This window comes from Aquarana catesbeiana, linkage group LG10 (genome assembly GCF_042186555.1).
Source record: "Aquarana catesbeiana isolate 2022-GZ linkage group LG10, ASM4218655v1, whole genome shotgun sequence".
NCBI lineage: Eukaryota > Metazoa > Chordata > Amphibia > Anura > Ranidae > Aquarana > Aquarana catesbeiana.
This window is the reverse complement of record NC_133333.1, coordinates 211,911,308-211,927,778: the sequence shown is the minus strand read 5'-3', so window position 1 is coordinate 211,927,778 and position 16,471 is coordinate 211,911,308. Positions and strand designations below refer to the sequence as shown.

Below are 16,471 nucleotides of genomic sequence, written 5' to 3'. Positions count from 1 at the left end.
TGAAATGGATATGCTCCAGAAGCCCAACATATGAGGAATAGCGGATAAAGGTGAATGGTGTATTGTTAAAAGAATGGCAGGCATATAACAATGGGGGCTTAACAAATACATTTGGTAAAATGTGGGGACTCTGGTTGTTGTTACCAAGATTGACACCATTTATTTTAGGACTATATGGAAGCATAGGGGTAAATAGATCATTTACCAGTTATAGAATAATTAAGGTATTATATATTAATGTGTTTGGGATGTAATATGTTTTTGTGTTACCATTCATATTCTCTGAAAAATGGCCAAGAAATCATAAATTCTGCCAGGGTACGTAAACTTTTGAGCACAACTTTATACACATATAATTGTCACTTCTGCATTTCTCTTACAGTGATAGTCTCCCATGGGCCAGCTTAAAAAGGATCTGTACTTTTCCCTTTGAAAACAAAATAAAAAGGTGGCCTTAGAGCAGAGAAGAAAAGTAGCACATACTAACCTTTTGAGCACTTTTTCACCCCCTAATACAGACCTGGGCAAATTGCTGCCCCAAGAACTGGAATGAGAGAGCCTCTGGAGCCGACTGGTACAGCCGGAAAGGCTTGGTTCTGGTGCGGGAGCGTTGAGTAGGAGATGACCCGATGCTCTCCCGATAAGTTTTCCTGTGTCAGCGCCTATTAAACCCCAGGAGCTGTGCACCTGTTCATCACTCCAGGTCTGGATCTGCAGAAATCCCTGCTGTACCGCTCTCAGGCTCTCTCCTTCCATTCACAGTGCATTTGACAGGCAGTGAGGTGATGTTATATCACCTTCTCACTGCCTGATTTAGCCCTATAATACTGCACTACCGTTCTGCTATCCTGTTAACTGTATGCATTTGTAGTGCGGCCCCAATGAACTCAATGGGCGAGTTTGAAAAGTGGTGCCACTTGTCAAACTCTGCAGCCAGAGTTAAAAATACTGCAGCATGTGAACAGCCCCACCCGGCTGTTTTTTTACAGTTTGGGTGGCTGGCCGGGGGCGTTAAAAACTGCAGCTCAGTCACCCGTTTTTACCCCCATTGAACAAAAATTAAGTCCAAGTCCCAATTTCTCATGGGGACCCTTAGTAAATTTATCTGCCCACTCCCACCTTAATGCATTCTCTAGAGCCTGCACAAAAATTTTCTGCGAATGTTCAAACCTGGCCCTAGGCTGGGGCTTAAACATCAATAAGGACCCTCTTGGACCTGGCAACTGGCCACCCAGGAACAATTGCAGGGCGGCAAAGGAGAGAGCACCTTCATAACCGACTTCTGAAAGCCAACTGGGTGGCAAGGCAGCGAGCGGAAGGCAAGTGCATTCTACTTTAAAGAAAACCTCTTACTTTGCCCTGTATGAGAAAAGCCCAAGTTTGCTTTAAAAAACCAAGCACAAAGCTTAGGATAAACAAAAAATGTTTCCGCACCTAAATTATCAACAGGCAGTGCTGGAAGATTTTAAAATTTTACTAATTGAACAGTCTGAATTTATATTATGGCAAAATAAAAACAGTTGCTTGCACTCACCATCCAAGTTTTACATGTGTGCAACTGAATAATGTAAAAATGATCCAAGAAAAGACTGTCCAAAAATGGAGATAGTTACAACAAATACACAACAAATTAAACTACTACAGCAGAAAATAAAATGAGAATTGAGAGTCCAATTTGATTATTCTAATACAAACCAAAGCAACCATGTCATTATTAAAGTGACCTTGTCATTCTTAAAGTGAAACTGTGCTAAAGTTAAGCCGGCCATAGATGGATCTAAATTTGGCCCGTTCAACGGGAACTGGACAAATTTAGATCCATGTATGGGTAAGTGGGTTGTACTGAAGACGATCCATCAACCAACTTCAGTACAAACAGCCTGTCAGGTTTTTTTTCCATGCGATCACTGTTGGCATCTATAGCCACAAACAATGATCACTGTAGCCTGACGGCTGGCAAACTGCCTGCTGTCAGAATACAATAGCTTCATGGGAGGGATTCAAGCAACAAAAAAAATTGGTAAATATATGCAGGGCCGGCGCCAGCATAAGGTAGCCCAGGTAGCCACCTGAGGGCGCCAAAACCAGGGGTTCCCTAAAAGGTTCTTATGCTGGCGCTGGCGGATGGACGTCCTCACACTGCTCTAACCGAACCCAGCTGAGCACACTGACAGTCTGATAGGCGGCGCAGGCACTGCCACGGCCGGGAACTGCTCGCCTCTGCTCACTAGATTTCCAGGCGGGCCCTGCCTACTGCACTCCTCCTCCTCTGTCAGAGAAAGATTGTGAGTGAGAGACACCCCCATCGCGCCGTCTCTCTGCTTCTCCCGTCAGCCCTGGTCCTAATGAGGAAAAAAAAAAAGCAGCGTGTGAGAATAGAGGGAGCCCGGGGAGGAGCCTGGAGCCAACTGAGACCAGGGGGAGGGGCCAAGACCAGCAGAAGGCCCGGGAGGAGCGCTATTAAAAGGTACAGCACTGCACAGATGACGATTTCTCTCTGCCATCTATGTGAAAGGTAGGGCAAGCAAGCTGTACATATCATAATTTGTACCAGCCCTGCCCATGTGCCATCATGCCCAAAGTGACTAGTCTCACTCTGACAATCCCATGTGCCTCGTTTGTATGCAGTCTAACAAGCCCATGTACCTTGTATCATACAATGCACCTTCGCCTGTGTAGACAAAAATCCTTGCCCCTCCCCGATTGTATGGTCTGCCTTAAAGTGGTTGTATACCTTGCTTTGTGATTTTTTTTACTTACAGGTAAGCCTACAATAAGGCTCACCTGTAGATAAAATGAATATCTCCTAAATGTACACCGTTTGAGAAATTCATCCTGCATACAGCTGCTGACGCCAGCGGTACATGCGATCTGATGGTCCAGCATATCGTACCGGAACTTCAGAGCTTCTTGCCGGTGTTCTGTCAAGAAATGCCCGACATCGAGAAGTGCCCGGTATGTATTGCGCATGCACCGTACGGAACAGCACAACAGCTGGGCTGACGTAACCAGGGCGCATGCGCACATTGTAGGAGGTATCTCTCGATGGGAGATACCATTTCACAGGCACAATTTAAACCTATACAAACAGCGGGGGAGACCGTAGTTCTCAGATTGTGCATCGCTGCTGCTGGAGGGCAGCTAGTGGCTGTGTTGAAGAGCTGGTTTTGTCTGTGTTGCAACCTGCCCTTTCACACAAGCAAAACCGGCCGTTCAACACAGCAAACCCGCCCTGCAACACAGACAAAACCGGACCATCAGCACACTGTAAAGACGCAACAGCGAGGCGCAATGTGAGAACTACGGTCTCCCCCCGCTGTTTGTATAGGTTTCAATTGTACACGTGAAATGGTATCTCCCATCGAGAGATGCCTCCTACAATGTGCGCTTGCGCCCTGGTCACGTCACTCCAGCTGATCGGCAAATCAGCTAAAGTGCTGCTCTGTTCTGCGCATGCGCGGCCGCTATTCGATGGGGGGCACTTCGACAAAACACTGGAATCCAGGGCTCCTGCACGCATGCGCGGTAGTGATGTAATTGCGGCTCCAGCTACTCACTGTGCTGGAGCCCGCAAACCCTGAAGAAACATGTCAGGGGGAACATGTCAGGTCCCTCAGCAGTGACCGGCCACCGCTGTGGCGGCTTCGTTCCAAGTATGCAATGCATACTAGTGAATTATGCCATTATTTTGCAGGGTTTTTTTTTTTTTTGGGGGGGGGGGGGTTATTACCGCTTTAAGCCCGGTACACACCACAGGTTTTTTTCGTGCAAACTGACAGCTCCTGTCGGGGGTCACTGTACTAACCATGCAAGGTTAGTTCAGCAGTCTCCCCCACTGAGCTGTTGTGTTCTGACAGGGGAACGGCCCCCTCCCCCGGCAGAACACTCCGATCAGTGCTCTCTGCTATTGGCTGAGAGCGCTGATCGGGAGTCTGTCAGATTCTGGTTTTCCAGCATGCACGTCTAACAGAAGCCAGACGAACGGTCGGCTTCTGCCAGACAGACCGACTGACATACACACGGGCAGAAGGTCGTCCGGAAATTTTCGTACCGGCAAATGTGTGTGTGTGTGTACGGGGCTTTAGAGCTAGTCAACTGACAACAAGTTCCTACAGTTATTTTCAGATTGTGTCACAAACTCTGCAAAATAGGGAATTCAGTTATGCAAATCTTATTTTCAGCATCTTAGTTAAGGTGTGGCCCACCTCCTCTTTAAAGCTAGGAATGAGCAGTCAGAACGCTGACTTTGCAGTTGTTGGTACACAGCTGCAGCCTAAAGCCCGTACACACGATCAGAATATTGTAAAAAAAATAAAAATAAATTAAAAATACTGCTTTCAAAACAATCGTACACAGCTCTCGTCCGAAATTTTCCGAAGAGACAAACACGAAATTTTTTCTCGTATGATAACAGGTCGTTTTTTTTTTTGTTTTTTTTTTTTGAAAATTGACAATTTGTATTGAATTTCAAGAGAAAACAAAATTGACAACATAAAATACAAGGTAATACAATTTGAAGCATAATAAGTACTTCTGGAGTAAAGTCCAAATAGACAACACTCAGTGAAAGAAGCAGGACATTATGTGCCAGTTGATTTAGTAACCATTAATAGGCTACATTGACATGACATTATTCAAATATTACTACATGTATACCTTGCATAACTAAACAAAATTAAATAGGTTAAGGGAAATGAAGAAAGATAAGGGAGAGAAGAGAAAAGGGAAAGGGGGGAGGAAGAATAAGATGAGACAAGTGGAGATGGGAGAGAAGTAGTGGAGAATGATGAAGGTGAAGTTACAGCGCCCCGCCTCCGAAGCCCAGAACCCCCTGGAAGTGGAAGGGACCAGTAAACCAGGACCTGCAATAGGGAAAATTAAGTTATGGGATTTTCGAAGAGGACCCATAGCTCCCAAATTCGATTATGCTTCTCAAGATTATCATTCAAGGAGGCTGTGAGGTACTCCATTCTCTTGACATCTCTGATCCTGGAGTGCAATTCCGATATCGAGGGTGGTTCTCTCTGCTTCCATTTTAGAGCCACCAAGCATCGTGCGGCAGTTAATATATGTGACAGAAGTTTCTTGGACATTTTAGGGAGAGAGATTGGTGGAAGACACAACACAAAAATCTTCGGATCAAAAGGCACTTCAGTATCGAAGATGGACCTGAGCAGGGAATGTACCATTTGCCAGTACGGAGTAATCAGGGGGCAGGTCCAATAAATATGAAATAGCGTCCCTCTATCTTTGCAGCATCGCCAACAACGAGAATCGGCCAATGGATATATGGAGTGGAGCAAGTCTGGGGTCTGGTACCAATGGAACAAAATCTTATATTGGTTCTCTTTATATAGCATGCAAACAGAGAGGCCTGGGACCATATGAGCTGCCCAAGGCTCGCTCCCACTTTCCCATATATGCATGACGTGGTCCGGTTGGCGAAAAGTCAAGAGTCAAAAGCTGATAGGTTTGTGAGATCATACCTTTAGGGGACGAGCTCTCTAAGCACAATTTTTCAAAGTCGGTTAGAGGGGAGAATTGAGGATTGGGGACTAGAGATTGTGCATAATGTCGTATTTGTAGGTAGCTAAAGAAAGCCTGTTTGGGAATGTTGAAGTCTTTTTGCAGGTCCTGAAAAGATCTCAGCGTTCGAGTCCTGGAGTCTATCAACTGGCCGTAGCGAAATAGGTTCTTTTCCAACCAGAAGTGTGACATCTGTGAAGTCAAGCTATCCGGAATGTTGGGGGTGAATAGGAAGGACGTAACTGGTGAAGAGGGGGTGGTAAGCGGGTATGTCGATTTAGCACGACGCCACAACTGGCGTAGGAGGGACATTGGTCCTAATAGCTGTAAGCTTTCCGTAGGTACATCAGAGCCCCATAACATGGAGTTCGGATGTATAGGGGCCAACCAAAGCTTCTCAATTTGTGTCCATCGATTGAAAGCATGGAGAGTACACCAAGAGGCCACAGGGCGTAGTTGGGCTGCTAAATAATATTTGGCTATGTTAGGAAAAGCTAGGCCACCCTGATTACAGGAGGCGTAGAGAACCGATTTAGCAATCCGGTGTCTCTTATAGTTCCAAAAGAAATTTATCAGGTCGCCTTGTAGTCTCTTGAGGTGTGGGGTTGGCATGGGTATCAGAAGTGTCTCAAATAGGTATAGGAGCTGGGGTAAAATCGTCATCTTCAGGGTCGCTAGACGCCCAAAGAGAGACAGTTTCAGGGATTTCCATTTGGTCAATGAAGCTCTGATAGAGGTATACAAGTGGGGAAAGTTGGCTTTATAGAGGGAATCATATGTGGTTGTGAGATGGACCCCGAGATATTTTAAGGAGGAAGTCTTCCAGGAGTAATTAAATGTTTGCGAAAGAGCCGATAATGTCTGAGGAGGCATATTGAGGGGGAGAGCCTCTGTTTTCGAATTATTAATTTTATACCCAGATAAGGCACTATATCGATCCAATGAATTAGAAATGTATCATCGCACAGTGGTCATGCGGATACAGAATAGATTATGTGTGCCACGTCTAATATAAAGTAGTTTGGGAGAACATGAAAGTGTGGGCAGGCACCAAGACTTTATAGGCACAATAAGGATACTTATATCATTAAAAGTCTTATTTTATTTCAAAAATATTGTACTAAAAACGGGGAAAGACAAAAATTGGATAAAAACTGAATATGATATACATCGTTTACAGAATATGCACTCCATACACAGTAAATGAGTTGGTATAGAAAAACAACGGAACTACAGGATCAGTAAGAGACAAAAACAACTTATCGATCTATATAGTTACAGTACATATCGTTGAGTTAAACGCTATGTGACGGTGGTAGTCAAATTCTGTATATGCTCATAAGCTCGACATGTTACGCGCCTTGGCGCTTCTTCAGGAGCATGCAATACGACAACCTAGTCAATGTAGAGACTCTGCACAAACTACTATCCGTGGTGCGATGGCGGTATAACGCCAATTGCTATATCTACCTGTTCTACAATTAGACTCAGCAAGACTGGGGGCTGAACCGCACAGCGTCCTAAGGAACTATTATGTTCATACACCTTGATGAAACTTATAAGTCAGTCTGTGACCGACAATCTTCTTTTCCCCTGCTCCACTCAATAAAATGCTGGGAATTATTTTTATCTACTAAGGAGACGGCTGAGGTTTTGTTTTCCATCTTCCCCCTTTCTTAAATTATAGTCTCTACATTGACTAGGTTGTCGTATTGCATGCTCCTGAAGAAGCGCCAAGGCGCGTAACATGTCGAGCTTATGAGCATATACAGAATTTGACTACCACCGTCACATAGCGTTTAACTCAACGATATGTACTGTAACTATATAGATCGATAAGTTGTTTTTGTCTCTTACTGATCCTGTAGTTCCGTTGTTTTTCTATACCAACTCATTTACTGTGTATGGAGTGCATATTCTGTAAACGATGTATATCATATTCAGTTTTTATCCAATTTTTGTCTTTCCCCGTTTTTAGTACAATATTTTTGAAATAAAATAAGACTTTTAATGATATAAGTATCCTTATTGTGCCTATAAAGTCTTGGTGCCTGCCCACACTTTCATGTTCTCCCAAACTATATCGATCCAACTCTGTATGTAAGTTCGGCAGAGAAATATGGGGCTGCGTCAAGGTGAGGAGAACGTCGTCGGCAAATAGGGAAATCTTAAAGTCTCTGATACGAACTGGGATACCATGAATATTTGGGTTCTCCCTAATGTGGGCTGCTAAGGGTTCGATACACAGGGCGTAAAAGAGCGGTGAGAGCGGACAGCCTTGCCATGTTCCATTAGATATCGGGAAGTTGGTAGATATAGCGTGTTGGGTGCGTACCATGGCTGACGGGGACGACTATAAGTGAGAGATGGCTTGTAAAAAGGGACCTTTAATTCCGGCACGACGTAGAGTCGCAAACAGAAAGGGCCAGCTTAGCCTATCGAAAGCTTTTTCGGCGTCAAGACTGAGCAAGCATGCTTCTGATTTGGTCCTGTTTGCAACCTCCACGAGGTCAATGACCCTACGTGTATTGTCCCCTGCTTGACGCATAGGTATGAAGCCTACCTGATCTTTGTGAATCAGTGAGGGCATAAAATTGTTTAATCTATTAGCTAATAGTTTCGTGAAAATTTTTAGGTCCGCGTTGAGTAGCGCAATGGGTCTGTAGTTTGATGGTAGGCTGTGGTCCTTTCCAGGCTTGGGGATCAGCGTGAGGAAGGAATTTTGCATATCTCGCGGGACAGGTGTTTCAGACAGAAATGAATTAAACAAGGTTGTCATATAAGGAAGTAAACATGGTAGGAAGGTTTTGTAGTACTGGTACGGAAGTCCATCAAGGCCTGGGGCTTTGTTATTCGGGAGGGTTTTAATTGTCAGTGATTTCTTCCTCTGTGATGGAGGAGTTTAAGGTAGTCAGGGCAGGGGGAGAGAGTCGCGGTAATTCACAATCTTCTAGATAGGAGTGGATAATTTGGGACAATTCATGTGAAGGGGGATTATGTGGGACAGTCGGATTGTTATACAATGACGAGTAGTAATCGTGAAAGATCTGAGCAATCTTAGTGGGATGGGATTGGGGAGTGCCACTCTCATCTTTAAGATGGGAAGTTGAAGCGGTCGCAACTCGTTCCCATAACTGTCTGGCTAGTAATGTGTGCGGTTTGATAGCTTTATCACAGTAGGTTTGCCTTAAGCGTAGTAACGCCTTTTCGATCTTACCCAAGTCTTTATCTCTTAATCCTGCCCGAACACTTATAAGCTCTCTAAGAGTGTATATGGACGGAGAAGAAAGCAGGCGTGTTTCCAACTGTTTAAGCTTATCTAGTAAAGCTCTGCGAGCAGTATCAGCGTTTCTTTTGAGTGCCATGGAGAGTGAAATACATTGGCCTCTAAAGACCGCTTTATGACCCTCCCAGAGAGAAGAAGTGGAAAACTCAGGGGAATTGTTTTCTGCAAAATATAACTTCAAGGTTTTTTCCAGTTCATCCCTGGAGGGTTCATGTTTAAGCAGAAAGTCATTCAGGCGCCAGTGACATGTGCGGAGGGTTCCCGGGGATAGTGCAAGAGATAGTGTGATCGGGGCATGGTCTGACCATGAAATTGCCTGTATATCTGAGCCCGTGCAAGCTCTCAGGGTCGGGGCATTCACAAAAAAGTAGTCTAGGAGTGAGTGATATTTTTGAGGGTGAGAGTAGAAAGTGAATTGTTTGGCTGACGGTTGGTAGATAGTCAGCCAACAATCAAATAGAGCATATTTTCTAGTTAGCTGACGGAAGAGAGTTGATCTTCTATCAAGGGCCTTGGGGATCTGTCCCTGTCCTAGGGAGTGTTTGTCTAGGCCTGAGGAAAAAGTCAGGTTGAAATTCCCTCCAATAACCAAGTACTGGTGGGGAGATGCAAATAGTCGTTTATACACTTTAGATAGAAAAGAGGTTTGATTAGTGTTCGGGGCGTAAATGTTGCAGAGGGTGAGATTGGCACCTTTCCATGTACCTCTCAAAATGATATAGTGCCCTAAGGGGTCTGAAATTATGGATTGTAACTGGAAGGGGGAATCTTTTTAAAAAGAATTGCTACTCCAGCCGGCTTACGTGGGGTAGAGGCTAGGTATATTTGGGAATAATGCTTGGCAGCAAATGCCATATTGTCGGTTTTAGTAAGGTGCGTTTCCCGAGTGAAAATTATGTCAGCTTTGGATCTTTTGAACTCCCGTAGAGCTAGGCTTCGTTTAGTGTTGGAGTTAAGGCCTTTCACATTTAGTGACAGTATATCAATCATAGTGGGTGGGTAAAAAAAAGGAACATTAGCTTACCAAGACGGCTGAAGTGGCTCTGGATGTGTAGGAAGATGAACAATTGATTCCTCAGGAGAGTTACGTACCGGTTAAGGAGCACGGTTCTACAGATAGAGTCTGGGCTCCAGAGGTAGGGGGCGTCCACAATATGGTAGGTAAGAAGGAAAAAGAGAGAGGAAATACCAGTAGTAAAGGAGTAGAGAGAAGTGTGGATGAAAAAGAAAACAAAAGTTAGTACAAAATCAAGTAATAACCAATCACAGTTTAACCCACCTATGAAAGGTGGTGGGTCGGAAACCTTCGAAGGGCCCCCCTACATAGGAGGTAAAGACAGTACCTTCCATGGGGGTTGAATGGGGAGCCATTCGAAGATCTCCCGAGGGAGGATAAGACAGATCCAGGATGGGTGCCACCCTCTCCCAGGACCGCCTGCTGTTAAGTAATTATGCAGCACACCATAGTAAAGCAAACAGATAAAGAAAACTTGTATTTAACAACTAGGAACTAGGATGCCATTTGGTCTAAGCCGTAACCTAAAGTAAGGCAAACTGGTGCAGTCATTCGTTCAGTAATAAACAAAAAGGAGTAGTATAGGGGTCTCTGATCAGCGTATGAGCCTAGCACCCGTCCTGGTGTCTCATAAAGGGACCCAGGAGGGGTGAGAATGAGTATTTAGGTGGAATGGTATACCCTGTTATAGTATGTGGTGGGGGGGTGGAGAGGGTAGGGGGTGGTGAAAGTGGAGGGCGGAGGAAGGTAAGGGGGGGGGGAAATGGGTAGACAAGGGAAGGGGGACCCCTTCTGTGGTTTGGGAGAGCCAAAACATGACATTGGAGTATCATCAATAATATGTAAATTTAACGTGCATGAGAACAAAACCATAATACCATTATACTAGATTTTTGGCAGTTAGAGTCTAACCCTCGGTTAAGTAGGGGGGAAAAACAGGGTAATTCCCTAAGCTCTTAGCAGGATAGACAGGGATAGAGAATCCTATACTTGAGTCTCAGTGTCATCAGATGCCTCAAAATAACGGAGAGTTATCTCTGATGAGCGGATGTTGGAGGGCCAGTGGGATGCGGCCTCTGGCGCTTTCTCCCGTTCACTTGGACCCAGGGCTCCGGGCGAGGTGGAGGGGTTGGAAGGGGGTCCCATCAAGGAGTGGGCGGAACCGGGATGTCCAGTTCCCTGCAGAATGAGTGGAGGTCCTCCGGGTTCCGTAGGGTGGTGGACCTCCCATCCTTCTTTGCCTTGAGGCTGAAAGGGAAGCCCCAGTGATAGCAAAAGTCATGTTCCTTCAGTGATGTGAGGAGTGGTTGCAAGGAGCGTCTTTGCTGGAGGGTGATCCAAGACAAATCAGGAAAAAGCTGTATAGGGGCACCATCAAAGGCGATGGTGTGCATGTTGCGCGCTTTTCTCATTATGTCCTCTTTCAGGGCATAGTTATGAACCCTGTAGATTACATCTCGTGGTCTGGGACCCGGTCCACGGGGGCGGAGTGCGCGGTGAGCCCGGTCCAATTTAGCTCTTTGGTTTTCCAGACAACCCAGTACGTTATTGAAGATAGCTTGCAGTGTCACATGTAGATCTTCATCCTGAGTCGCTTCTGGGAGGCCACGGACCCTGATGTTGTTGCGCCTGCCTCTGTTATCGAGGTCTTCAAGGTGGCGTTCAAATTCTCTGAGGGCTGAGGCTTGCGTGGACAAGCGGTCTTGTTTGTGGGAGATTTCCATCTTTGTGTCATATGCTTCCTCCTCTATGGAAGTAACTTTGACAGAAAGGTGGTGTAGATCAGTACAAAGCATGTTGATTTCAGATCTGCATGTATCACGTACCTCTTGAATAAGCATGCGAAAGTCCTGTTTCGTAGGCATGCATCGAACATAGTCTCTCCAGGATGTGCATGCCTCGGGTTCAGGGTCAGGGTCCATTGTGGCACGAGGGTATGAATCCCGCATTGTAGTGGAGGGAGCAGTCAATGGGGGGTATCCCCTCTGAGGTGTATGTGGAGGGGCATTGGAATTAGGCTTCACTGCTGGATCAGTAGCATGCAGGTAGTCGGCATATGAATAAGCCCCCTGCAGCACAACAGTCTGTGATGATGGGGAAGGCACTGGGGCCTTGCTGGACTCCGTGCTGTGGGGATGAGGAGGGTTGTCTTGTCTCTGGCGACCTGGGGTCTTTGTGGTAAGGAGCGTGGGTCCCATTCCTGAGCTGAGGTTTCCCACAAGGGAGAGACCTGGCCGGTGCACGCTGACGGTGGGAGCCCCACGAGGCGGGGGGGGGGCGGCTGGGACAGGCTGCCCAATGTGTTTCCCATAGGGGAGACCGCGGGACCGGCCTGAGTGCTGGTTGGTGGGATCGGTGAGCGATCAGGTAGCAGGTCCCCCTCAGAGGCATACCTGTCGGTTCATTGTCCCAGGGAGAGCCGCGGAGGAGAGAAGGAGAGGGCCGCTGCATATGTTGGAGGAGCCGGCGCCATCTTGGCCTCGTGTTGTCCCGCCAGAGCTCCGAAGAAGTAGGTCCGTGATGAGAGGTGGGGGAGCCGAAGGAAGATCTTGTGGCGTGCCCTTTAGGTTCTGTATCCTTAGCCTTTCGAGGTTTGCCCATGATGTCGTTGCTTTTTTGCTGCTTTTAGCTGTATGCAGGCGGGCCTGGTCAGAAGCTTTAGGGGAACACGTCCGATTCAGACACCATCCAAGCCACGCCCCCCAACAGGTCGTTTTTATCCAAAAATACAATACAAATACATTCCATCAACAGTTACGAATTTGTATTCTGTCGTAGGAGAATTTTTGTACTTTAGTAACCTATTCCTTTTCCATATGGAGTCTAGCATGCAAAAAAAAAAAATTATATATATATATATATATATATATATATATATATATATATATATATATATATATATATATATATATATATATATATATATTCTCATCATGTGTACTAGGCTTAAAATGATTGCATCGTCCTCCCCCCCTATAAAAATAACAAACATGCCAGTGAATTTGCACAGAGCAGCCCAGATCCTACTCTTCTCAGATCCCTCTTCTGTGCTCTGGCCCCTCCCACCTGTTGAGTGCCCCCACAGCCAGCAGCTTGCTATGGGGGCACCCAAGCTGAGTCCCAGCTCTGTGTCTCTATTCAGAAACAAAGCCGCGGCCTGGCCCCACCGCCTCTGATTGGCTGACTGACTCTGACAGTAGTGGGAGCCAATGGTGCTGCTGCTGTGTCTCAGCCAATCGGGGGGGAGCCAAAACACTCGTGGACATCACTGGACAGGGATGGAGCTCAGGTAAGTATTAGGGGGGCTGCTGCACACAGGTTTTTTTTATCTTAAAGCGGAAGTAAACCCATCCATAAAACCGTTTCATTTCTGGCATGTGCCAGAAACGTAACAATCCCATTTGTTTTGCTCTCAACCAAACTGTCAAACCATCCAATGGCTGGTGTCATAACTGATCACATGTGCAGCATCATGGCATTTGTAGATTAAACAGAGGCAAAGCTGGCAGCTTCCTTGGCTGAAAACGATACGAGGGTTTACTTACACTTTAATGCATAGAATGCATTAAGATAAAAAAACCTTCAGACTTTACAACCCCTTTAAGTTTAAGGGCTTCCTGTAGATAAAATAAAAGCACACACCGGGGCCTCTAGGTAGTTACATTTACCTCCCCCTGTCAGTTTACTGACTTACCCTTTCCTGCAGGCTCCCTTTAAAGGTACTGTATACATCATAGATCATCATTAGTAGTAGTAATAATATTAATATTTGCATAGAATGCATGTCTTAATCTCCAATTGTTATCTTGACTTGGAAAAATTTAGAATGATTTGTGTGGAATAGATTGTTGTCTGTTTTGTATGTGAAAGGGTGTAAAATCCAGAAGGGAAGGAAAAAAAACAAAAAACAAACATACTTGCTTAATATCTCATGATAAAATGCAAATCTCCACGTGTTAGCTACACATAAGGGAATGGCTGTAAAACTGGTCTTTTCTAAATTGAATTTCATCTTCTGTAATGTGCTGATACAGTGTTTCAATTGTGTGCACAAAGGTTTGCTAGTGTAAGAATTGATGCTGGGTTGAAGTCAAAGGTTGGTCACACCAAATATTGACTTGATTTCAATTTTTCTTCTGTTCGCTCACTTTGCATTAAATGGATAAATGAAATGGGTATAAAAACTCACTGCACAGAAATGCAAAATGTTCTAGTGCAATCCTAGTGTGAACTGGCCTAGGGTTCTAATTTTGAGCTTCTGTGCCTGACTGTATCACTCAATAAATCCCTAGGGTTGCCTGTATAATCATTACAGTCTAGGTCTGCAGAGAGATGCAGCCAGCGTGTCCCCTGGTTCCAGCACCACTGGTTTAACTCTCTGAAGAAGGTGGGGGGGGGGTGTCGAACACAATAATGAGCTAAAATGCTGCAGACCTGCCCAGCACTACTATGAAAAGCTCACTGAACATATTATAGAAGCCTGAGATTAAATCTAAACCAAATAAACTGTATGCCTTTCGTATCGTTGCAGTGTTTCCAAGGAAGCAGTAAAACTGTTCATTGATTTTATTTGCAGCTTGGGCAATAATCTTTTTCTTAATTTGCATTCTGTCAATTATATACAAGACAGGCCGTTCTGGTCACTAGAATACAATGCAGGTACTGATGAGGAAGCCAGTACAAAAAAAATAAAGGCCACTCAACTATTTTTTAATGATCAATAGTCTATTCTTATGGAAAGCAACCCCTCACCTTTCTGATCAGTGAAAAAAAAAAATATTATATATATATATATATATATATATATATATATATATATATATATATATATATATATACACACATTTGCTGATTAATAGTATTCTATCAGAACTAAAATAAAATTGAATAGTCACTGGATTCTCCAGGGAAAACGATTGCTTTATTGCACAGTGTTTCAGCTATTTAGTGACATCTTGGTACCTGTGGTGCCCGTGTCATCAGGTTACCAACAACAAACATAACACGTGGATGGCCTAATTCCCTATACCAGGGGTGTCCAAACTTGTGAGGGACGACCATTTTGCCTGACATTCTTTAAACCATTAAAATTCGGTCTAAGTGTGTTCGTCCGAGCACTAATACACTGCCCAACAAGAATTCTCTTGCCTTTGTGGCTGTGTGTGGTGAAGAGATTAGCTCGGGTGTGTTATTTGGCTATACCGTATACGGCGTATAACAGGCACCTTCACTTTAAGAGGTAGAAGTAGAAGGTAGAAGTAGGTTTAAGGAAATTCAAAACTTAAATTTTAACCCTTTCATGACTAAGCCTATTTCTGACATTTGGTGTTTACAAGTTAAAATCCGAATTTTTTGCTAGAAAATTACCCCCAAACATATATATATATATATATATATATATATATATATATATATATATATATATATGTTTAGCAGAGAATCTAGAAAATAAAATGGCAATTGTTGCAATATTTTATGTCACACAGTATTTGTGCAGCTGTGTTTTAAACATAACTTTTTGGGAAAAAGACACTTTCATGAATTTAAAAAAAACGAAACAGTAAAGTTAGCCCAATTTTTTGTATAATGTGAAAGATGATAGATACCAAATATGTGACGCTTTATAAATGCACGCACTCGTGGAATGGCGACAAACTACGGTACTTAAAAATCTCCATAGGCGACACATTAAAAATGGTTTTACGGTTACCAGGTTAGAGTTACAGAGGAGTTCTAGTGCTAGAATTATTGCTCTCGCTCTGACGATCGTGGCGATGCCTCACATGTGTGATTTTAACACCGTTTACATATGCGGGCGCGACTTCCGTATGCGTTTTCTTTGCTGCGCGAGCTTGTGGGGACGGGGGCGCTTTAAATTTTTTTTTTCCCTCATTTTATTAATTTTTATATAATTGTGTTTTCAAAAAAAAGAATTGATCATTTTTATTGCTGTCACAAGGAATGTACACATCTCTTGTGACAGCAATAGGTGGTGACAGGTACTCTTTATGGAGGGATGGGGGGGTCTAAAAGGCTGCAACCTTTAGAGTAGAAGCAAAACCAGAAGATAAAGATAAGCAAGGACAGGAGGAAAGGAGGAGAGAGCCGCCTGAGAGCCAGGACAGGACTTCATTAACTTAGTAATCAAAGCAGCAGATATTGCTGGGTTTAGCAGTTCTGCTGTAGAAGAGCACAGGCCATCCACTAACGCTCGGACCGTTTCATCGTTTTACTGTTTCATCACTTTACTGTTCCTCGTTCCACATGTTGAAATTTGATTTTGTTTTAAAGAAGAGTTAACATACATGGAGATGGAGTCACTTTTTAATTACTCGCTCTGTTGAGCCTTCTCTGACCTCCAAGTCAAATATTTACAGTCTCCTTATAGAGATAAGGACAACTGCCAAAGCTCTAATCTGCTGCATAGACAACTGCTTCATGTCAGTTAGGGACGCCTCTCTGTCCCCTCCCCTTTAGCTTATTTATACATGACCTCCTGATCAGTCAGCTGTATCTGAAGAAACAGCGAATGCTGTGAAATGCGTCATCCTATTGGCTGCACTAATTACGTCACTTCCAGTCCTTGTTGTTTGCGTCCCAGGCTGGAACACACTTCCGGTTCCGGTTTCCGTTCGTTGTACAGT

At 44.4% G+C, this 16,471-nt stretch overlaps 1 protein-coding gene across 5 annotated transcripts in view; it reads right to left on the bottom strand.

The window, feature by feature from the left end:
• LOC141111196 (CMP-N-acetylneuraminate-beta-galactosamide-alpha-2,3-sialyltransferase 4-like) overlaps window positions 1-16,471 on the bottom strand; it is a 355,704-nt gene that overhangs the window by 309,718 nt on the left and 29,515 nt on the right. Inside the window, exon 2 of one of the 5 annotated variants that reach the window (XM_073603273.1) lies at window positions 9,837-9,935. The exons of the other annotated variants lie outside the window; for them this stretch is intronic. The gene's annotated coding sequence lies outside the window, so the exon portion shown is untranslated. The remainder of the gene's footprint in view (window positions 1-9,836; window positions 9,936-16,471) is intronic. 5 annotated transcript variants of the gene reach the window in all.